Raw genomic sequence first — 25,344 nt, 5'->3', positions numbered from 1 at the left:
GCAGCCTCAGTGACCCTCTCTTAATGTGGTAACGATGGTGTGTGTGGAGAGGGAGGCATACATGATCCCTGACCCAATCTCTGTCATGAACTGTGCTTGTTCTGAGAAGCATCCTATCCTCACCCCCAGCCCTCATTTCACAATTGAGAAAACTTGGCTCCTAGATAGGCCATGACATGGCCAAATGCAAAAGATTCAATAGTAGCAGAGACAGGACGAAACCCCAGGAAATCAAATTCTCAGCACAGCATCCTTGTCACTGCTCCACACTGTGCCTATGATCACCAGAGCACACTTCCTATACACAGGGCCTTTCTCTCAGGTTTCACCAGGAGTTCTGCTGGCTCTGGAGGTGCAGTGTTAGCTGCCTTCTGTGACCATCTCCATGTGTTTCTTTTATTTTCCTGCTCTCTGAAAACCCTGAAAGAAAATATGTATTTGTTCTCCTCATTTTGCATTTGTTTCTTGACTTCCTTCAACTCTGCCAATGTGATTCCTGCAACCATCTGTGAGGAGCCTTATTCTTCCCAACATTTACAATATCTTTGTGAAACTCAGAGACCCATGCAAAATATCTCTATTGAAATTCAAAACCCAACCAGGCTGACCTCATTTCAAAATAAGACCAAATCTCAAGCCATGGAGGAGCTTTTATTCAAACCATCATTTTACATATTTTTATTTATTTATATGAAAATAGTTTTTCCTGTGGACATTTTGTAGCTGCATGAGGGATTTTAGAGTGTTCATGAGAAAGGGGCTTGGAAATGCCCTATATTTGCACATACACTTATGCATATGCAAATTCACACACACTCACAGTAAGTATTTACAATGAAAGGCAGACACCCAGTATAACATTATGAATCTTGGGCTGATCACATATCCGGCTAGCTTTCCATGACTCTCAGTCCACCTAAGGAATTCACCAAGTATTATCTTGGTGTTAATTCCAAGCAGGAGAAAAGTTAATGGCAGAATATCATGGTAAGAAGTATTAGATTTTAAGCTGCTTGTTCTAACAGAATTCTAATGCTATTTTTACCCACCATTTCCTCAAATGATGAAGGGGAATGAAACTTCATTCTGCTTCCAGGAACATATTCTGGCTTGTCCGCCAATCATGGTATTTGGCATAGTAACTGGCATTTTCATATCCATGGTTGTGTTAAAAATGTGCTTCGGACCCACCTCTGGTCAATGAGACATGAGAGGAAATCTGGTGGGCTGTTTTTGGCAAAGCTGTCCTTGTCCCTAAAAACGTTACACAAATGAGATGATCTCTCACTTTCTGGTTGTTGGTTTTAGATGTAAAGCTTGGAATAGATTAAGTCATTTTGCTACTTGCCTGAAGGCACAGGTAATCTGCCACTAGTCTTTCTGTAACTTTCAGTCCAAGCACCTTAATATATTGGTGTTAATTCTTCCACTATTTTCAGGGAGAATTCCTGTCCAGAGTTCTCCTGCCGTCATGATCTGTGGTCGATATATATGTTCATATATATATATATATATATATATATATATATATATATATATATATATATATACCAGTGTCAATATCTATATTTATATGTATATCACCATACTTGGGGCCCATGGGCAGAATAAAAAAAAAAAAAATTGCGCTTTTCCAATCAAATGCCCCGACAGGAATTTAGAATTGGGAAAATCAGCATGCTTATTTCTGAGATGCAGCTGAAATGTTATGTAAATTTGGGGCTAGGAGATCCAAGATAGACTGTCCCTGTTCATACTAGAGCTATGTGAAATTGCAGGCTTCAAAAAATCAATGATGACTGGTCAGAAGAGAAAGAAAGCGAAATGGCAAAGCTAGTGCACAGGGAAAGAAACATAAGAGATAGAGAAATTGCCTGGCACATAGTAGGTACTCAGTAAATATGTTGATTTTTAATAGTAAATGACAGTTGTTTATTCCTTTTTCACAGTGTATTTTATGTATACTGGATCCTAAGACAGTTCTTTCAAAACTGTGATTCCTACTTTGCTTTACTAAATATTTCTAAAGGTGTTCTCTGGATTAACAAGATTTCTTCCTGATCCTGATGGCCAGTATCAAGCTGAGTGGGAGAGATGAAGGGCTGTGTTTCTGTCCACCCAGGCTCTACTTTAGGGAACACACAAACAATTCTTGAAGGCCAGTCATTAGAAATTATTTTTTTAAGTATACTGAAAAAACATAATAAAAAATATATTCTCACAATACAAAAAATGGACTAAAAATGAATTTTATATATAGGCAATGACTATCAAAAATATTCATATGGTGACTAAAGATAGATTATAAAATAACATCAAATGAAGACATAAATGGGGTATTTTGTGATAAGATCAGACTTGTTAAGGAGGAAATATCACACTCATTATAAAATAGATTAAAACATTGGAATGTAAAGTAAAAAAGTATCTGAAATTCCAAGTTGATGTGTATTTTGGGTTTAAATTACTCCTCTATCTGTATAAAAGCATTGCCTCTGTCCCTACATATGCAGCAATAATCGTATCTTTATATTGCTCTTAAAGGGTATCAGAAGCAAGGACAAATAGAAAAGAGCTATAAAAATGGCATGACAATGTCTTTTTAAATTATGTAAACCTCGTTAATGTAATAGTATCACTGAACAAATAATCAGTTGGTTGAGGAAGATTAGTGGCTGTAATTATTTATTCATTTTAGTATTTGTTATTAAGCCTTCCTTTTTCTATTTGTGGTCATTATACGATGAAAGATCAATACAAAGAAGATGAGAAAGTACGGAAATGATGGTTAATTATCAGAAAAGAGAATGTTAGACAGATGCCTGGCTTCCTGCCGATAATCCTGCTCTTCATCTCGCAAATATTTCTCTAGTTAACATTTTCCTTGGCTTGAAACAATACAGAAAGATAAGCAGCTGTCCCGTTCCCTTCCCTGTTGGCTGAGCATCTTTCTTACCACCAGAGTGGGATTTATGAGGCCGTGTGTCTGTCCTGTTTCCTGCTGTACTCCAAAGCATGGAGTGGCACCTAACATGTAATAGGCACACAACAATATTTGCTGAATGAATAATAAATGAACAAGAAGCACATTGGGAAGAGTCATATCCCATCTAACAAACATGAAATCACATTAGCCTTTTAAATATCCTGAGAATGGCTGTAGTAAAGAAGCCTGCTTAATTTGTCTAAACTTGATATCACCAAGTGATTTTTTTCCTGCTGTTTATTGGTTGCACTTCAGGGAAACATGTTGGTAAATACTTTTGAGACTATTTTTCCAGTTTTGGTATGACATTATCATTTTAAAGAAATGTGTTATAATCAGTTGGAAATATATACATATATATTTTTCCCCCAATAAGAGAAATTACAGTCGAAACTAGTATGTTTAGGATATCACCAGTCATCTGGTTGCTGATGCTACAAAATTAGGCCCTTTCCAAGTGCTTTAGATGTTGCCTTCACTACTCATATGACTTCTTCCCTCTATTGACACTAGAACAGTTCTTGGTACAACATTGTTCCTAGAAAAGGGTATACCTGGAGGACAGGTTTTCAAAGTTTGAAATTGTCTTTGTGTGCATGTGCACACGTGCACACGTGCATGGATGCACACACAAACAAAAACAAAAAAGAAACTCACTTACCTTTCTTTGCAATCACTTGACACACAATGCTTGTATCAACCATAAAGTCAAAGTGTCTATTCTACTCATAGGTGTTTATTCATGTAGCTCTTGTATCAGACCCAGGTGTCTCTTTCTGAAAGTAGTCGCCTTATCCATCCTTGCTGCCTACAGCTCCTAATATGGATTATCTCTGCACATCCGGTTTATGGAGGAAGTTTATTTTCTTGTACATGTTTTTGCTCTGTGCTCCACAGTTAGCATTCACTGTTTTAAATCATTAAAAAAGAAATGAATATTTTATATCTTTATCTATATAATAAATTAAAGCTGTAAATTTAGGGTTGTCCACACCCACACAGTATACAGGACCAAAGAGGGCAGAATGACCTCATCCTAGAAGGAGCGTGCTTCATATTTTTTCCTTCTCTTTCCATTTATCCCTCCTGAATAACCTTGCTCAAAATCCCTAACACTAATATAAAGAGAAACCGGCACATTTTGAAACTGATTGCTCCTTCAGGAAAAAACTGGTAGGAGCTTCTCAAGTTGTGGGGGAAAACATTTTGAAGAACTTTAAAAATCATGTGTCAATTTTAAAAAGTGTTATCTTTAAAAAGGATTTAAATTATTTTAAAATGTCTTAATAAGTCTTTTGGCAGCCTTGAGGGCCTAGATGAAGTTCTATAACCACACATTTGTAGTGTTCTCAAACTGCTTTGATGTGTGATGATTTTACTCAACAGCATCAGCTGCCTCAGGATTAAGGAAGAGAAACGAGGCATCCATCGTGAGCAAGGTCCAAAGACGTAACCTTAGGAAAAAGCAAAATAACATTTCCATCTTAGTGATCTGCTCTTAAACAATGGAATTCAAAAAGGTCTATTCAATTAGACAACAAAATGAGTAAACCTATGATACATACTATGGCTGTGATCTTGATGAGTCACTAAAAGTTTCAGGACCTCAGTTTCCTCATCTATGATATGGGAATAATAATGCCCATCCCATATAATTTTTGAGTATTAGATAATATAATCTATGACAAGGACTTTATGCAGTATCTGTCACATTAAAATATTTATATACAGATCACTGGTCATTTTATATATCAGTGATATGATGAAGATTATAAAACTAGTTAAATACTAAGAGGTGAGAGTGTCAGTCTAAATAATTGGTCAGAACCATGTTCAAAATACTCATTTCATCGTAGTAGGAATAAAAAGATTAAATATCTGATGTACTGATTTGTAACATTTGTTTTCTTGCTGGACTCAGTTCAGTCAGTCTTTTAAGTTTCCATTTCGTATTTCACTCTAACTGTATAGTGACATCACTTTGACCATCTCTTACTTTATCTAATAAGCCCTACTGCCTAATATACCCCAGTTAGTTTTTAGAGTACATATGCATTTTGTTTCTTGTGTTTTGTAATGTGTGTTTTGATTTGAAAAATGGGACTAAACTTTTATTTGGAGTTTTCTCCTTATACTTTTGGGGTATCCTACTGGAACTCCTCACTGTGTAGATCCCTGATACAGATGAACCAGTGTGCTGTAACCGCCAAGACTTCCTTTTCCACAGGCCCTGTGGGTCTGCTGACAGCATTTTGCTGTTGGAATCCTCTTGGCCAATGGTCTGCTGTTTGGGGTCATGTACTGGCAAGATGGCTTAAACATGATTACCTTTTATACATCCACTTTAGCCAAGGGAAACTCATACATTTTTGCCAAGCCAAACAGTAAGACTAGCAGCTGTTCACTGAGGCCCCTTCTCTCCATTCTGTCCTCTCCAATTTTATTTTTCCCTGTATAAATAGTCAAAGAAGACCCAGTTCACACTTATGTCTAACAATGTAAAAAGAAAAAAAAAAAAGTATCCTTTTCTTTTTTTTTATTAGTTTCTGCTTTATAACAAAGTGAATCAGTCATACATATACATCTGTTCCCACATCCCTTCCCTCTTGCGTCTCCCTCCCTCCCACCCTCCCTATCCCACCCCTCCAGGCGGTCACAAAGCGCCAAGCTGATCTCCCTGTGCTATGCGGCTGCTTCCCACTATCTATCTACCTTACGTTTGGTACTGTATATATGTCCATGCCTCTCTTTTGCTTGTTTATGTGCTGTTGTAAGCAATTTCCTTTGACCCTTTGAGCACCATATTAGCTTCCGTGGAGTAGATGCATGCCATCCCCTTTCTCTTGACCTAAAATAGAGGCAGAAAGAGATCACTGTACTCTCTTCCTTACTCACATGGTAGACAACCCACATGTCCATAGGCTTGAGGAAGGAGAGGGGAGGAAGTGTGATGGGGTTAGATGACCTGCTTTCATATCTAAATAAGACCTAGGGAAGTTTCCAATTTCCTAATTGTTACATGATAATTCTGTCAGTACTTTTAATGTCACTAGCCAATGGTAAGACAATGAAAGAAAGTCCCACTCAACATGCTGGTGATAACTAACTAAATAAACAAGCAGACATAACATTCTATATAGTAATAGACATGTATAAGTATACCTATACGTATGTGTATATATATATACATTTTTTTTTACAGAGGAGAGTTCTCTTTTGAACCCTTATAACTGTTGAAATCTCCTTATACTTTTCAAATGGAAGAGTGAAGAAAATCAAAAGCACAGGTTAGTATTTAACATTTATATGACACTTGTATTTGCAAAGTACTTTAGAATAATTCAATCCTTAATTCCCATAACAGCCCTGGGAGGGAGGCCCAGTTATCATCCCCTTCATAAATGAGGAAACAGAGACCTGGAAATGTTGTGTGACACATTATGCAGCTGATTAGTGGCTGCTACTGATTAAAGCACAAGGGTCTTGACTTGAAGGGATGTTGTTCATCCTTTGGGCCCTAAAGAATAAGATTTCTTAATAAACCTGTGAGAGAAGGTTCAGCCTGACTGTGATTTGACTAGGCTCTTTTCACTGCATCTCATTGATGGCGTAAATCATCTTAGTGCCACTGAACCCTTTTCAGCAATAAAATAAAAATTGTATTAAGTGCTAAATTCTGCCCAGAACTGGTATTTCTCATTGACTGCAAGTTTATGGAAGTCGTCAACTTCAGAGACCAACTCATATGAAGGCAATCCAGCCTCTGTAGGGAGATGAATTGATGTAGTCAGAAATGATGAGGGTAAAATTAACAAATTTACCAATCTTTTGGAGCTGAGGCTACATTTGCCAGTTTTATACGTCAGCACCATCTCCCTACAAAACTCCAGATTTGAAGCATTTATCATTCTCACCTTCAGACACTGTTACCTAGAAACCTCAGTTTTAGTTACAAGCTTGAGATCACCATAGCAACCAATTAGTATATATGTTGCTAAGACAGGATGCAGAGAAAGGGGAAAGCAGAATGTGCTTACTCATTTTTATGTGATTGCAGTGGAGAAAGGTTAAAATGCTGAGTCCAGTGTCCAAATTCCCATCAACTTCTCTCATTCTAATTTATATTCACATTCATCATTTCCATGAGTAAACCACTTGATGGCAAATCACTTGTAGTGATTTGCTAATAGTGCCCCCAAAAAAGTGAGAAGGAGTGAAATAATTATATTTTCTGGCATTCTGACCTGTTATAAGATCTGGGTTTCAAAATCTAAGCCTTCAACTCACACTTTCTCAAGCTCTTCAGCATCAAATCACATATCTTCCTCTTGCTCTTTAAAAAACTCTAAGCAGTTCCATGATCTACTGTTATTTGTATTTTGGTTGCTTTTTAACCACCTTACGCTAATTGTAAGGAATCTGAGAAACATAGGAAGGGTATGGGTCAGGTAGGTCCAAACGTCAGCTCCAATACTAACTAGCAAAGGAGCCTCATGCAAGTTGCTACCCTCCCTGACTCAGTCTCTAAAACAAGTTAGTATTTTGGGATCAAGACAGGGTATGTGCTCATTAAAATTTAGATCTCTTTTGCCAACTCCTTTAAAAGCACATAGAGTCATTTCAAATAAATTATCTTTTCTATATATATGTGTGTGTGTGTGCTCTACACTGATTACTTTGTTTTATTTCAAAACTCTAATTCTTGGAAAACTTTCCATACTAAAGGAATATCTAAACACTTCTTAGTATGACTACATGTAACAAAGACACTAGAGCCCTTGCCACTAAGCACCTTGGATTGCATGGACATGTGGATATCTGTAATATCACTGATCACCAGTGCGGTTTGGCCCTTCTTGTGCACCTTGTTTACAAGAACAACAGATAATCCCCACAAGCAGCACAACTTCTCCACAGGTTCATCCTGAAACAGTTCAGTACCCTTTGGCATTAATGAAATAGACTAAGAAACTATTACTCTGAAAAGTTTAGTGTCTATGTAGCTTGGATAAATTGGGTAAAGAGTTAAAATTCCCCTTCTATCCAATTTATTGTAGATGGTTTTAATGGCAAAGAAATGGTAAAAGCTGGGTCCATAGACCATATAGGAGATGGAGCAATCTTTTTGGTCTGGTATGTTTGATTTTAGTCTCTTTTGACAAATCAAGTAAGAGAAGTAGTCAAACAAATTGATGAATTATTTAAATGAAGCTCAGTTCATGCCCTAGCTGTTCCAAGTAGATATTCCTAACAAATCTCCTCCCACGTAATCCTCACCAGCACTGTCTCTTCGTCAATCAAGAGCATACGTGGCTCTGTCTCCAAAGTCCCATCCTCAGTTTGACTGTAAACTTGGAGGTCAGCTCCAGGTTCCATGCCTCTTACCTCCACTCTCTGCCCTGCTTCACCTCACTGTCTATAATAGGATTATTATAGATATTGACAAAGGGGAATATTTGTGAAATGATTGTTAATGCTAACCAATACCAGTAATAAAAATAATCAAATAAAACTAGCTTATTTCAGCTTAACTGATAGAGATAAGCAGTCTGCCTTGTTATTTTGCTGGATAATTTCTTTCTCTGTTTTTCTTCTTTATATAGACAAAGCTTCAAGACTTAATCATTCAATACATGAACACAGCGATGTGCTTTTTTCTGCAGAATAGTTGATTTCAAAAGTGAAATTGTGGACAAAGCACGAGATACTTATTTCTACCAACAACTTTATATAAGTTTCTAAAAGGCTTCAAAATTACTGTTCTTAACATTATCTTAGACTATTTTAGATTAAAAAAATAAAGATACTTAAATGTTAGATTTTTCTGAGGGTATTTTTTTTTCTTTTAGTAATAAGTTGTCTATATTAAATAGTTCATTCCTCTTCTAAAGGCCAACTAGTTTGATTCTACAACAATTCACTCCTTATAAATCTCCAGTGGGAAAAATATGATGGAATTGTGTAATTTTACTCACAGAAGAATGGAAGGCATTACCTGCCGATGAAAATCCCCCAAGACCTGTTATAAAATCAAATCTAGGGCTTCCCTGGTGGCTCAGTGGTTAAGAGTCCACCTGCCGATGCAGGGAACACAGGTTTGTGCCCCGGACCAGGAGGATCCCACATGCCGCGGAGTGGCTGGGTCCGTGAGCCATGGCCGCTGAGCCTGCGCATCGGGAGCCTGTGCTCCGCAACGGGAGAGGCCACAGACACTATGGACATTAAATTCATACAAGTTCAGAGGTGGGAAAAATCATTTCCGATGGAGAGTGTTCAATTCATCCGCCCTTTACAAGTGTCTCTTAAAATTGTACCACATACTCCCTTAGGGAGAACTTTGTGGAAGAGAGAGGACTAGTGCCCAGCTTACTGGAACATGTACTGTACATACCACTAGCTTGAAATTTATCATAGAATGTCTTATACTACTGCTTATATTTTTAGAAGTATAGATAATACAACAATGCCAATAATAATAGCTACAGTTTTCAAAAACCAAATGTTATGCAAAAAGGATTCTATATACATCATCTCATTTAATTTTTGTATCAACAAGTTGTGGTTAGTATTGCTAAATCCTGTTTAAGTAAGAGGAATTTTGACTTAATACAAAAAGAAATGGTGGCAATATAGCTTGCTGGTAATAGGTCCATGAGCTGAAAGCATGCATGCATTATGTCAAAGTCTATGCTCTTAACTACCAAGCTCTGGATTTCCATAACTAGATTATGAATTCTATGATGGCAGAGGCAATACCTCTTGTGTCCTTGTTAACATCAGAGTGACTGAGTTTGAATCTGACAGTTGAGTCATATACTGAGTAACTCTATCATTAGTCCACCTGGAAATAATTGGGACTTTAAGAAACCACACTTCCAACATATCTGAGTTTGGTTAGTGGCTTCTCAAATTAAAGATGTTCTTTTAGAAGAATGAATTAGAGTTTTCTGGCTCTAGAGACTGACAACCTGAGTCCTGACCCAAGTTCTAACCTATCTTTGTTATGAGACTTTGGGAAAGGGATTTACATGCTCCATGTCTTAGCTTTTCATCTGTATAATGAAGGGGATAATAATACTTACCAGTTGTTTATATTGTTGTGAGGATTAAATGAGAAAATCTATGTCAGGCAGATAAAACTGTGCCTGACAAGTAAGTGATCAAAATATTAACCATCATCATTATTCCCTGGACTTTGGAGACATTCACGTAATTTCTGCAATGGATGGATTTAATAGTCAGTCATCATCTATTCCTCACTAAGTGTTTTATGTAAAAGAAATGTCCTGAAGTGGCAAGGCAGCATTTAATGAAGAACCCAGGAGTGAAACTGCCAGACAGAAAACAAAACAGCATTTACAAAACAGTGCTGAACTACACCTCAGAACGTATGCCTGGGGTCAGCTCCCACTCTTAGTGAATCTGACATAAAGACTGGAGATGAAAATGGATCTTCCCTTTTGTTGAACTTCCCCAGACCATTTGAGATTGGAGTGAATTTTAAAGTTTTTTGTATGAGTTTTAGAAAGGATATGTATGTGTATATATGTGTGTATGTATTCATGTGTATTTAGCATTCTTTTCCTTCCTAAAATCTTTAAAAAATTGCTTAGAGTGTTTTCTCCCTTTTTGTCTCAGTTGTTTTGAATTGTTTCTGAATCATTCTATGCTACTCAATATGTAATGGGAGGAAGTCTGAGTTGGCTTCTGTTTCAGTGGCCTTGTCATTCAATCTGCAGACAGAGACATGTTTGATGTGGAAATCTCCAAATGAAAATCAAGATCTATTCAGTCTTCCTTATTTACCAAGGCTATATTTTTTTTACCCATCCCAAAGGTGCAGTTTACTAAAAGTACTAAAAGAAATCATCAAACTGCTTTGATACTAAATAACCAATGAAAATAGCAGGTTGAAAAAAATTATCATTTTTTGAGTCCATAGAAATACAGATTCACTTCTGTATCTAAATCAACCGATCAATCATATGTCAAAATATTCTATTGACTGAGTATTAGATTCTTAGGCTTGAACTTTGTTTCATGAGGTGAAGAGTGGGAGGAAAGAAGCTAACAATTATTGATTATCTGTGCCAGAAAAGTGACTTATGGATCACTGTGTTCCATGGGTCATTCTAGAAGAGGGTTAAGATAAGGCCATGATAACAATAATTAATTTTCTATGGCTCTGCCTCAATGCACAATTAGAAGAACTTCAAATCTCCTCCCTTAAATCCACACCAGTTGTTTTTTGTGAATTCCTGATGAGTGGCCAACATGTGCTGGCCTGCCCTGTCTTCTGGAGGAGAATTTTGACCTTCGCCCATCATCCCACTTTACATCCTCAGGCTCTGCTGGAGAGGATCACAGCTTCTGTCTTCTCAGTTTCCTCCTCTGCTTCTGACAACCTCTTCACAACAAGACTTCTGATTATTTTAAGCCCTTTGTTTCCACCAGGCCTACAATCTCCCTTTTATCATTACTTTCCATCCTAATGTGGTTATTCCATCATCCCACCTCTTATTTTCTCAATATCTTATCTAAGAGGTTGATTCCAATTTTCAGCCTCTTCTTTGACTCCTAGCTTTCCCTCATACCCTACATCTAACTAATCAGCCAATCTTACCAATGGTGAATTTAAATACATCCATATCACAATTATTCCCCCAAACCATCTTCACCACTATTCTAACATAAGTTACCATATTCTGCTTCCAACAACTACAATAGCCTCCTAAATGGACATCTCTCAATTTGATGACTGAAACAGTCCCCAATGGATAGTTTTCAAATCTAGTTTAATTACATGGCATTGATGCTATTGTTTGTAAAATGCAAATGTGATTATGCCATGCTTTCTCTTAAAGCCTTTTAGTGATGTGCTGTTTTACTGAGGATAGAGTTCAAATGTTTTGCCCCTTTCTTTCCTTCCAGCCAGCCTTGTCTCTCATCATGCCCTCATCACACAGATCACTCATTAACCGTACTAAACTTTCTTATGTTGCCTACAGACACTATGTTCTTTCTTCATTTTGTACCAGTGTATATTTTCTTTCTCCTTCTAGAATACCCATCCCTGCAGATTGTCTCCTACCATCCTTAGATTTCACCTTAAACTAAGTTACTCAAGAAAGTGTCCCACCCTCACTGCTCACCCCCAAACCTGCATTAGATGTGCTTCCTATATATTCCCAAGGCACCCTGTACATCCATTACTATTATCTACATGGCACTATTCTCAACTGTTTATTTGGCTCTTGCCTACACTACTCCAATACCATAAAATAATGAGGCAGGGGTTATCAACAATATCTTTCGAATACCTGGACTAAGAAGGATGCTTAGCTGATATCAGAAGAATAAGTGAGCCATGGAAAGTGATGGCATCTGATGCTCAGGATGCCAATACCTCTATCAATGGCAATGATGCTCCCTGGAGGAGGATGATGCCACCGATGTCAGCACTGGGGTCACAGATGCCCAGGGCTGAATTTGAAACACCTGCAGAGTAGCTGGTGCCCCTAACAATTGCAGTGGACACTGAGCTGGGAATCTGCTCGTGTTGTCTGGTACACACAAGACCCTCTTCAGAAGACTTTAGTTAAACAGAACTTTTAAGTTGTATCCCCCAGTTTGCCTCTCTCTGTATAATTCAGACATATGACAATGGGACCTGGAATAGAGAACAGCAGAGTGGCAGATGTAAAATAATTAATTTACAGATCATTTCTCCTCTTGGTGATCCTTGTACCTCTCTTGAAGCCCCTATGTTTGTTTTCTTAAAGTGAGTCTTACTAAGATGATACCAGGTCTCAAATGGAAATAAATTCTGACTCCTCTTTAAGCAGCTATGTCCCTCTCTAATCCTCTAGAAAAATCTAAGGATGAACATAGATTAGCTCAAACTAAGCTTGTGGTATATACATTACAAATCTTATGAGCCATGTACTATAGTCTGCTTCTCAAAGACAGGGATAATGAAGGCTCTGAACATAGCTCCATACCTTAAGATCATCCCTATACTTCATACTGCCTACCTTCTAAAGTTAAACAGAAAAGGTTCAGGATACAAACAAATATTTTGCAATAGAAAGTACCCACTAGGGAAGGTTTTGGGGTGCCTGTGTATTAGTTTTCTATCTGCCCCTAACTAGCTATGTGGCATTCAGCAGAGAAAACATTTCAGTAATCCTGTGTTCCTCATTTGTAAAACACTCTGTTTCTATTATATGATTGCTGAATTCCCTTTATTATTTTGTAAAATCCCATGAATTAATGATCTCTCTCCTCCAATATGTAATGATGTACTGAGAGAGGTAAGGCTTAGCAAAACAAACAATAACAGTATATCATATAATTAAGGGGTGATAACAGCTCATAAATTAACCTACAAATAAATCTAAGGTAAGTGGAGTTATGAGAAAAATAAAAATTAGGACAGATGAGTCTTGAGTCAGCCTCAAATGAAAGCTAAAATAGAAAGGGACAAAGCCTGCAGTGATTTAGTAAATGTCTAAAAAAAAACTATATATTAGCCATTGGGGTCTAATTTGGCCAGGGCCCAAAGAAAAGTGATTAACCTAAATACCAATGAAGTAGTCTTGCAATCTATTAAAATATTCAGTTTAAAGATCTAATATAAAGTCTCAGTCCTTAGATTGGCAAACCTTCATTTATTGGGAAACTCAGCTATACAGAATGACTTACATTTGTGGACTTTGAATAGTGACAACTTTACTGTAATAATAATAACCACAGCGCAGGCAAAGGAAAAGACAGATGGACCCAACTCCTAGGCCTTACCATCACTCCTCCTGATTACTCATGCTTATTTTGAGCATCGACAAAACGGTGTGGCTGTTATCATAGATCTTTGCATAGCATTGATTCAAGTGTGTGTTGAAACAACACCACTCCTGTGTAATTCATTTATATCACTGGCTCATACCTGCATTTTCTCCCCTTTCTTCGATCTTGCATATCTCCAAGATGAGCATTTATCTTACTTTGCTCTCCTGTCCTCCTTCTGTTGTCAGTCTAGCAGGTGTTCTTTTCAGATTGCTTTCATCCTTCATTATTCATTTTGGGTCCGTTCTACTTTTCTATCCATTTTTATCCTTCCCTTCCCTTTTTATACACCTCAGGTGCCGGAGCCATCCATTTGTCAGAAATATTTGGTGTTATTTGTTTGTGGTTATTTCCCTCTTAAACTAGGGCTTAGCAAATCCACCTGGTGAGCTGTTTCTTCTTTCAAAGGGAAGAAAGGCTCTCTAAGCTTAAGAGAAGTTAGAAATCAGGCCTGTCATTTTTCTTCACACCTGCTCCAGGCCTGATCCACCCATTCTTCTTCAGGGGTTCTGTTTGGTTCTGAATAACATCATCACCTATTTTTTCCAGCAATAAATTTAGTTGACCCCAGTTTACCTGTAACAAAAGTTCAGAGGTTTAGATCACTGCAGGCTTATTGAGCATCTGGCAACTTGTTAGCATTAAGAATTGCAGAAAAGTATTTAAATATGTGTGCAAATACATTTCTTTATGCATTTTCCAGGGTTACTCATGGAGAGACTGTCCCAGAGAATCACCCCTAACGTTTCCCCTTTCAAAGTGATTCAGAGCCCACAGATGGCTCTGGCTCATTAGATGATCTCACAAAACATGCTGTTTCAGCATCTTTGGCAGGAAGATATGGCCCGTCAGCATCAGAGAGTGGTCAGTGACAGCATCCAGGCATGGTGGGGGGACAAAATCCTCAGAATCAGGAAAGAGCTTCTGATTCAACACTCATCAATATAGGGATTTCTGATATATCATAGGGACTTCTGATATATCATACTGCCAAGGAGATGTAGAAAGTCCTATTTAAGAAAAATAAAAGGGTATATATATATATATATATATATATTCCTATTTATAAGAATGTGTGTGTGTGTACGCATGATTTGTATATATTTCAAAATAGCCAAAAATTTATTTTACATGCCATGGAATTTAGAAGACCCAAAACTCTGTAATAAGAAACAGAAAGTGTGTCAGTAAATATTCATTCTTATTGGAGCTGCACAGGGAACCTTAAAATAGTGACAGCCTGGACCAAGTACTAATAATGGTCTGTATGCTGAAGCATTTCTGAAATCTGTCCTTACATCAAATTCTAATTGAGCACTTTATTTTTCAGTTTAGTCAAATACTGTAATAGTGTTCCCAGCTCGTAGACATTTTTTGCCTCCTGATCAGGATATGTGCAGCAGCATGAACTGACTGACAACAAAATTATTTCCATTTGAAAGTAAAGACTTCCAATTTATTTTCTTCTGTAGTTGTAAGTAAACATTCTGAGGGGGTAAAAAGATTTTATACGTTGTCTGATTCACAACTCAGCTTTTTAATTATTCATTATTTATTTATTATTTATTATTTATTATTCATTATTATTATTTATTTCTGGAGGGTACGTATAATGTTATCTACCACTCTGGACACTTTTCATTTCTTCATACTTCTGTTAACAATCAATTCTGTATATCTGTTAACAATCAATTCTGTATATTAAAAAAAAAATGTGCAAAAGACATCACTCCATCCTATACAATATTTCTGTAGTTTCAACTTCACCAACCTGTACTATGTTTTTATTTTCTGTCTTCTTCTTTAAAGCAGCAGCTTCAGTCTGGGTATTTTGCTTTTTAACTTTTCTGCAATTCTTTGAAAAGACATCTAATCATATCATGAGGAAGTATAAGTAAACTTTTTTTTGGAATAGCACAAAGATATTTATCTAATACTGTCTAGAAGATTTCTCTCATGTTTCTTTCATTGAGTTAGTCAAAACAACAAATGCTTTATCACCATCACTAGTCAATAAAACACCAGATATTTTTGCAAAAATACATCAGATATTTGAATAAAATTTTATTAAAACATTATGTATAAATGATTCATTTTGCTGTACAGCAGAAACTAACACATGGTAAAGCAAGTATACTCAAATAAAATTAATTTTAAAAAAAAGGAATGTTCATTCTCTCCTGAGCCAATTTTTCTGTTACAATTTTGCGGGGTGTTTATTCCAGTTTTTATTTATTTTTTCTGCAAATTTGTCCATCCATCTTTAAAGACTGTAGGGCATAACACTTCACTGAGTTTCTTTCCCCAGATTGCTTTATTGATTCATATTTTGTATCTAAAAGAGCATGACCTACAGAATGCCTGCTGGAAAATGATAAGAAAGTTTGCAGAGTTGTAGAAACATCTGTTTAGTTTATATTTCAGTTACTGATAATGACGTTCCCAAACCTATAATGCTGCAAGAGCTAGATGAGTTTTTTTTCCGTTTCATCCTCAGGTGTCATATTTTCCACATGCAAATATAATGAGAGATCCTCCAACAGCAGACTGGATAATATCTGAGAATTGAAGAGTTTAATGAGATGGATATTTGGACTGCTACACTTACAAAAGCAGCTCTAGGAGGAGGCATTTGGATCTAAGAACAGTAGAGTTAGTTACTTGGATGTTTTTCACAGTAGTTTGTGCATCCCTGGAAAGAGAAAATTTTAATAGTAGTTTTTTTTTTTAATTATAAATACAAGATGGGCTCAATAAAGCAGTCAAAGAATAGAGAAACACAGAAATCTCCATTGACACTTTATTTGATGGGACAGGTACTAGGAGTACCTTCTATGGTTTTTCAGGTATGTTTATTCACTTATGTTTTTCTGAAATGAATAGTTCATATTATTCATGCTGTTGAGAAAAGTGTCTTTTCAATTTTCAGAATTGTCAGAATGTAATGAAAATCTTTCACTACCACACACAGAACTCTCCTTTTGGTAAATGGCTCCAGACCATCCCCAGTGGTGATGTGCTATAATGCAGCTTTCCTTTCCAATATTGATGGCCACATAGGTTGTCTCCAATTGTGCTTTTTCATAGAGTGCAGAATCGAACACTCCTGCCCCTTTGTGTAGATATTTATATACGGTAGGTATCTAAAAGTAGCATTATATGACCAATTTTCACCTATAAATTTAAGATTTTTATAGACACTACCAATCATTTTCAAAAAAGGACTTGATAATTTACTGTCCTGCCAATAATGTAGAAGATGTGTATTTGATAAAGTTCAATATTGTTGTTCTTACAATTTTTGGCAGCCTATAGATTTAAAGTGTTATGATGTTTGTTTTGTATCTTAGACATATATTTACTGCACATTTGTATTTATTTTTCTTTGAAATACCCACTTTATATTATTTGTTGTTATTCCTTGAGAGTTTCTCTCTGTAAGTTATTTGTGTAAGCTCTTTGCATATTATGGATATTTATTGTTTTCCTATTAAAACTATTGTATGAATTTCCTTGAAATATGTCATTTGTCCTTGAACTTTGAAGTAATCTTAGTAATAGATTAAAATATATATTTTAACATACAGAATTATGAAAACTGTTTTTTTTTCTTTCACAATAACTTGAAGTCTATAAGAACGCATTTCTATTCACTAAAAATTGAAAATAGTTTGTAATTGAAACATTGCTTGACCCAGCAACAAGTCCTCTATTTTGCTGAGAGGAGGTGGGGCACGGGGAGAGAAATACCATTTAGTGACTGACTTGAATATAAATATTAGGCAACAGGATAAAGGCGTATAGTGACGTCCTCCACTCAGGGTTAATTGTGCACAACACTGCATCCAGGCAGGCAACTGATATTGTCACAAAATCTTACATTAGTAGGAATTCAATTATAGTTTTCAAAGTTTATATGAAAAAAATGTGAATGTAGCTAAATTGTTTTATATCCTCAATTCAGATAAATGTAAGTGTAGCAAGGGGCCCAATGACCTTACAACCAAGAAGTGTGCATTTTGACATCTATTTGTGAATATCAAAGTCACAGGGCCATGAGGAGGTGAGACCAAATTGCTCTTCAAATTCTGAATTGTTGAGACTTCTGCTTATTAATTTTTAGTCCTTAATTATTAGGTAAGTAGGTCAATATTCATTCTTGTTTTATTTCTTTTTGTTTTCTTCTTTCCTGGTTCTATGGGCGGTCTTTTTTTATTTTATTTATTTTTTCTTAACATCTTTATTGGAGTATAATTGCTTTACAATGTTGTGATAGTTTCTGCTGTATAACAAACTAAATCAGCTATACATATACATATATCCCCATATAACCTCCCTCTTGCATCTCCCTCCCACTCTCCATATCCCACACCTCTAGGTGGTCACAAAGCACATACATGATCTCCCTGTACTATGCGGCTTATTCCCAATAGCTATCTATTTTACATTTGGTAGTGTATATATGTCAATGCAACTCTCTCACTTCATCCAATCTTGCACTTACCACTCCCTGTGTCCTCAAGTGCATTCTCTATGTCTGTGTATTTATTCCTGTCCTGCCCTATGTTCATTGGAACCATTTCTTTTTTTTTAGATTCCATATATATGTGTTACAATATGATATTTCTTTTCTAACTTATTTCACTCTGTAGACAGACTCTAAATCCATCCACCTCACTACAAAAAACTTAATTTTGTTATGGGTGAGTCATATTCCATTGTATATATGTACCACATCTTCTTTATCCATTCATCTGTCGAAGTACACTTACATTGCTTCCATGTCCTGGCTATTGTAAAGTGCTGAAATAAACATTGTGGTACAGTTCTCTTTTGAGTTATGGTTTTCTCAGGGAATATGCCCAGTATTGGGATTGCTGGGTCATAAGGTAGTTATATTTTCAGTATTATAAGGAACCTTCATACTGTCCTCCATAGTGGTTATATCAAATTACATTCCCACAAACAGTGCAGGAGGGTTCCCTTTTCTCCACACCCTCTCCAGCGCTTATTGTCTGTAGAGTTTTGATGATGGCCATTCTGACTGTTGTGAGGTGATACCTCATGATAGTTTTGATTTGCATTATCCAATGTTTAGTGTTGTTGAGCATCCTTTCATGTGTTTGATGGCAATCTGTATATCTTCTTTGGAAAAATGTATTTTTAGGTTTTCTGCCCATTTTTAGATTGGGTTGTTTGTTTTTTTGATATTGACCTGCATGAGCTGCTTGTATATTTTGGAGATTAATCCTTTGTCAGTTGCTTCATTTGCAAATATTTTCTCTCATTCTGAAGGGTGTTTTTTTTGTCTTGTTTATGGTTTCCTTTGCTGTGCAAAAGCTTTTAAGTTTCATTAGGTCCCATTAGTTTCTTTTTGCTTTCATTTCCATTTCTCAAGGAGGTGGGTCAAAAAGGATCTTGCTGTGATTTATGTCATAGAGTGTTCTCCCTATGTTTTCCTCTAAGAGTTTTATAGTGTTCAGTCTTACATTTAGTTTGTTAATCCATTTTGAGTTTGTTTTTGTGTGTGTGTATGGTGTTAGGAGGGGTTCTAATTTCATTCTTTTACAGGTAGCTGTGCAGTTTTACCAGCAACACTTATTGAAGAGGCTGTCTTTTCTCCATTGTATATTCTTGCCTCCTTTAGCAAAGAAAAGGTGACCATATGTGCATAGGTTTATCTCTGTGCTTTCCATCCTGTTCCATTGATCTATATTTCTGTTTTTGTGCCAGTACCGTACTGTCTTCATTACTGTAGCTATGCAGCAGAGTCTGAAGTCTGGGAGCCTGATTCCTACAGCTCCATTTTTCTTTCTCAACATTGCTTTGGCTGTTCGGGGTCTTTTGTGTTTCCATACAAATTGTGAAATTGTTTGTTCTAATTCTGTGGAAAATGCCATTGGTAGTTTGATGGGGATTGCATTAAATCTGTAGACTGATTTGAGTAGTATAGTCATTTTCATAGTGTTGATTCTTCCAATCTAATAACATGGTATATCTCTCCAAATGTTTGTATCATCTTTAGTTTCTTTTGTCAGTGTCTTATAGTTTTCTGCATACAGTTTTTTTTTTTTTTTTTTTTTTTTTTTTTTGTCTCCTTAGGTAGGCTTATTCTTAGGTATTTTATTCTTTTTGTTGCAATGGTAATGGAAGTGTTTCCTTAATATCACTTTCAGATTTTTCATCATTAGTGTATAGAAATGCAATAGATTTGTGTGCACTAATTTTATATCCTACTACTTTACCAAATTCATTGATTATATCTAGTAGTTTTCTGGTATCATCTTTAGCATTCTCTATGTATAGTATCATATCACCTGCAAACCATGACAGTTTTACTTCTTCTTTTCCAATTTGCATTCCTTTTATTTCTTTTTCTTCTCTGATGGCTGTGGCTAAAACTTCCAAAACTATGTTGAATTATAGTGGTGAGAGTGCATAAACTTGTATTCTCGCCGATCATAAAGGAAATGGTTTCAGTTTTTCCCCATTGAGAATGATGTTTGCTGTCAGTTTGTCATATATTGCCTTTATTATGTTGAGTTAACTTCCCTCTATGCTTAGTTTCTGGAGAGTTTTTATCATAAATGTGTGTTGAAATTTATTGAAAGATTTTTCTGCATCTACTGACATGATCATATGTTTTTTCTCCTTCAATTTGTTAATATGTTGTATAACATTGATTGATTTTCATGTATTGAAGAATCCTTGCATTCCTGGGTTAAACCACACTTGATCATGTTGTATCATCCTTTTAATGTGCTGTTGGATTCTGCTGCCTAGTATCTTGTTGAGGATATTTGCATCTATGTTCGTCAGAGATATTGGCCTGTAGTTTTCTTTTTTTGTGACATCTTTGTCTCGATTTGGTATCAGGGTGATGGTGGACTCATAGAATGAGTTTGGAAGTGTTCCTTCCTTTGCTATATTTTGGAAAATGTTTGAGAAGGATAGGTGTTATCTCATCTCTAAATGTTTGATAGAATTTGCTTGTGAAGCCATCTGGTTCTGACCTTTTGTTTATTGTAAGTTTTTTAATCACAGTTTCAATTTTAATGATTGTGATTGGTCTGCTTATATTTTCTATTTCTTCCTGGTGCAGTCTCAGAAGGTTGTGCTTTTCTAAGAATTTGTCCATTTCTTCCAGGTTGTCCATGTTATTGGCATATATTTGCTTGTAGTAATCTCTACTGATTCTTTTTATTTCTTCAGTGTTAGTAGTTACTTCTTTTTTATTTCTAATTCTGTTGGTTTGAGTCTTCTTCCTTTCTTTTTTAATGAGTCTGGCTAATGGTTTATCAATTTTTTTATCTTCTCAAAGAACCAGTTTTTAGTTTTTTTGATATTTGCTATTGTTTCCTTCATTTCTTTTTCATTTATTTATGATCTGATTTTTATGATTTCTTTCCTTCCACTAACTTTGAGGTTATTTTGTTCTTCTTTTTCTAATTGCTTTAGATGTAAGCTTAGCTTGTATATTTGAGATTTTTTTTTTTGTTCCTTGATGTGAGATTGAATTGCTATAAACTTCCCCCTTAGAACTGCTTTTGCTGCTTCCATTAGATATTGAGTTGTCATGTTTTCATCATCATTTGTTTCTATTTTTCGATTTCCTCTTTGATTTCTTCAGTGATCTCTTGGTTATTTAATAGCATATTGTTTAGGCTTCATATGTTTGCATTTTTTACAGTTTTTTTCCTGTAATTCATATCTCTTCTCATAGCATTGTGGTCAGAACAGATACTTGATACAATTTCAATATTCTTAAGTTTACAACGCTTGATTTGTGACCCAAGAAATGATTTTTCCTGGAGAATATTCCATGAGCACTTGAGAAGAAAGTGTATTCTGTTGTTTTGGAATGGAATGTCATATAAATGTCAATTAAGTCCAACATGTTCAATGTGTCATTTAAGGCTTGTTTTACATTATTTATTTTCATTTTGGATGATCTGTCCATTAGTGAAAGTGGGGTGTTAAGGACCCCTACTATTACTGTGTTACTGTATATTTCCCATTTTATGACTGTTAGCATTTGCCTTATGTATTGAGGTACTCCTATGTTGTGTGCATAAATATTTATAATTGTTGTGTCTTCTTCTTGGGTTGATCCCTTGATCAGTATGTAGTGTCCTTCTTTGTCTCTTATAATAATCTTTATTTTAAAGTCTATTTTATCTCATATGAGTATTGTTACTCCAGCTTTCTTTTGATTTCCATTGGCATGGAATATCTTTTTTCATCCCCTCAGTTTCAGTCTGTATGTGTCTTTAAGTCTGAAGTGGGTCTCTTGTAGATAGCATATATATGGGTCTTATTTCTGTATCCATTCAGCTAGTCTATGTCTTTTGCTTGGAGCATTTAATCCATTTACATTTTAGGTAAATATTGATATGTATGTTCCTATTACCATTTTCTTAATTGTTTTGCATTTGGTTTTGTAGGTCTTTTCCTTCTCTTGTGTTTCTTGCCTAGAGAAGTTCCTTTAGCATTTGTTTTAAAGCTGTTTTGGTGGTGATGATTTCTCTTAGCTTTTACTGGTCTGTAAAGTTTTTAATTTCTCTGTGGAATCTGAATGAGATCCTTGCTGAATAGAGTAATCTTGGTTGTAGGTTTTTTTCCTTTCATCACTTTAAATATGTCTTGCCACTCCCTTCTGGCTTGTATAGTGTCTGCTGAGAGATTGGCTGTTAACCTTATATGGATTCCCTTGTATGTTATTTGTTGTTTTTCCCTTGCTGCTTTTATTTATTTAATTAATTTTTGATAGTTTGATATGCGTCTTGACATGTTTCTCCTTGGATTTATGCTGTATGGGACTCTCTGCATTTTCTGGACCTTTTTGACTATTTCCTTCCCCATGTTAGGGAAGTTATCAACTATAGACTCTTCAAATATTTTCTCAGTCCCTTTCTTTTTCTCTTCTTCTGGGATCCCTATAATTCAAATGTTGATACATTTAATATTGTCCTAGAATTCTCTGAGACTGTCCTCAGTTCTTTTCATTCTTTTTTCCTTTATTCTGCTCTGTGGTAGTTATTTCCACTATTTTATCTTCCATATCACTTATCCATTCTTCTGTTTCTGTTTTTCCACTATTGATTCCTTCTAGAGAATTTTTAATTTCATTTATTGTTTTGTTCATCATTTTTTGTTTGCTCTTTAGTTCTTCTAGGTCCTTGTTAAACTGTTCTTTTATTTTCTCCAGTCTGTTTCCAAGATTGTGGATCATCCTTACTATCATTACTCTGAAATATTTTTCAGGATGGACTCCCTATTTCCTCTTCATTTCTTTGGTCTAGTGGGTTTTTACCTTGCTCCTTTATCTGTGGTATATATCTCTGTCTTCTCATTTTGTTTAACTTACTGTGTTTGTGGTCTCCTTTTCACAGGCTACAGGATCGTAGTTCCCATTGTTTTCGGTGTCTCCCCCAGTGGGGAAGGTTGGTTCAGGGGCTTGTGTATGTTTCCTGATAGAGGGTACTGGTGCCTGTGTTCTGGTGTGTTGGGCTAGATCTTGTCTTTCTGATGGACAGTGCTGCATCCCGTGGTGTGTTTTGAGGTGTTTGTGAATTTCGTATGATTTTAGGCAGTCTCTCTGCTAATGGTTGGTGTTTTGTCCCTGTCTTGCTAGTTGTTTGGCATGGGGTATCCAACACTGGAGCTTGCTGACCGTTTAGCGGATCTGGGTCTTAGCATTGAGATGGAGATCTCAGGGAGGACTCTCACCAATTGACATTATGTGTGGCTGGGAGATCTCTGGTGGCCCAGTGTCCTGAACTCGGCTCTCCCATCTCAGAAGTTCAGGCCTGACACCAGGCTGGAGCACCAAGACCCTGTCAGCCACACAGCTTAGAAGAAGAAGCAAAAAATAAAGAAATCTAAATAAATCAATCAATAAAAATATAAAATAAAATTAAATTATTAAAATAAAAAAAATTAAGGTGTTATAAAAAATAGGAGTGCAACCAAACCAATAAACAAATCCACCAATGATATCAAATGCTAAAAACTATACTAATATAAACATAAAAATCAGAAATAAGACAGTCACATACAGCAAACCCCAAGTCTACACTTGGTCCCAAAGTCCACTGCCCCAATTTTGGGATGATTTGTTTTCTATTCAGGTATTCCATAGATGCAGGGTGCATCAAGCTGACTGTGGGGATTTAATACACTTCTCTTGAGGCTGCACAGAGAATTCTCCCTTTCTCTTCTTTGTGACCCCCACTCCTGTGGTTCAGCTTTGGTTTTGGCCCCACCTCTGCATGTAGGTCACCTGAGGATGTCTATTCCCTGCCCAGACATGATAGGGTTAAATTAGTGGCCTGTAAATGGTCTGGGAGGGAGGGGCATGGAATGTGGGGTGAGCCTGTAGCGGCAGAGTCCAGCATGATATTGTAACAGTCTGAGGTGTGCCTAGTGTTCTCCCTGGGAAGTTGTCTCTGGATCACAGGACCCTGGCAGTAGCGGGCTGCACAGGCTCCTGGTGTGGAAGAGTTGTGGATAGTGACCTGTGCTTGCACACAGGATTCTTGATGGCTGCAGCAGCAGAGTTAGTATTTCATGCCAGTCTCTGGTGTCTACTCTGATATCCGTGGCTTGCGCCCATCTCTGAAGCTCGTTTAGGCAGTGCTCTGAATCCTCTCTCCTCACACACCCTGAAACCCTTGCCTGTTAGGCAGGTCCAGGCATTTTCCTGGACTCCCTCCTGGCTAGCTGTGGTGCACTAACTAACTCCCTTTAGGCTGTGTTCACATAGCCAACCCCAGTCCTCTTCCTGGGATCTGACCTCTGAAGCCTGAGCCTCAGCTTCCAGCCCCCACCCGCCCTGGCGTGTGAGAAGACAAGTCTCTCAGGCTGGTGAATGATGTTCAGCACCGATCCTCTGTGCAGGAATCTCTCTGCTTTGCCCTCTGCACCCCTGTTTCTGAGCTGTCCTTAGTGGCTCCAAGGTTTTCCCTGGCCCATACCCCGTCTCTGTCAGTTAAGAGGTTTCCTAGTATGTGGGAACTTTTCCTCCTTCACAGCTCCCTCACAAAGGTGCAGGTTCCATCCCTACTCTTTTGTCTCTGTTTTTCCTTTTTTCTTTTTCCCTCCCAGGTATTTGGGGAGTTTCTTGCCTTTTAGGAAATCTGTGGTCTTCAGCCAGTGTTCAGTAGGTGTTCTGCAGGAGGTGTTCCACATGTAGATGTATTTTTTGTGTACTTGTGGGGAAGAAGGTGATCTCCATGTCTTACTCCTCCACCATCTTGAAGCACCTTCCCTCCCACTTGTTTTTAGTCTCTTTTGGAATAAACTGTCTTCCTTGCCAGAGCCTTTCCAATCCCAAGTCCTTAAAGCTTAGTTAGAAGGAGAAGAGTATATCAAAAGTCAAGAACAGGAAGCTCACTAGCAAGGAAAGTACTGAAACACTTGTTCTCATTTTTGTACAAAAAAAAGAAAAAATATATATAGTTCTCCCTGAAGGCCAAAATATACTTGATTTTGTGTTAAAGAATTGTATGCAA

This window comes from Hyperoodon ampullatus, assembly GCF_949752795.1.
Source record: "Hyperoodon ampullatus genome assembly, chromosome: 13".
Classification (NCBI taxonomy): domain Eukaryota; kingdom Metazoa; phylum Chordata; class Mammalia; order Artiodactyla; family Ziphiidae; genus Hyperoodon; species Hyperoodon ampullatus.
This window is presented reverse-complemented; position numbering follows the sequence as displayed.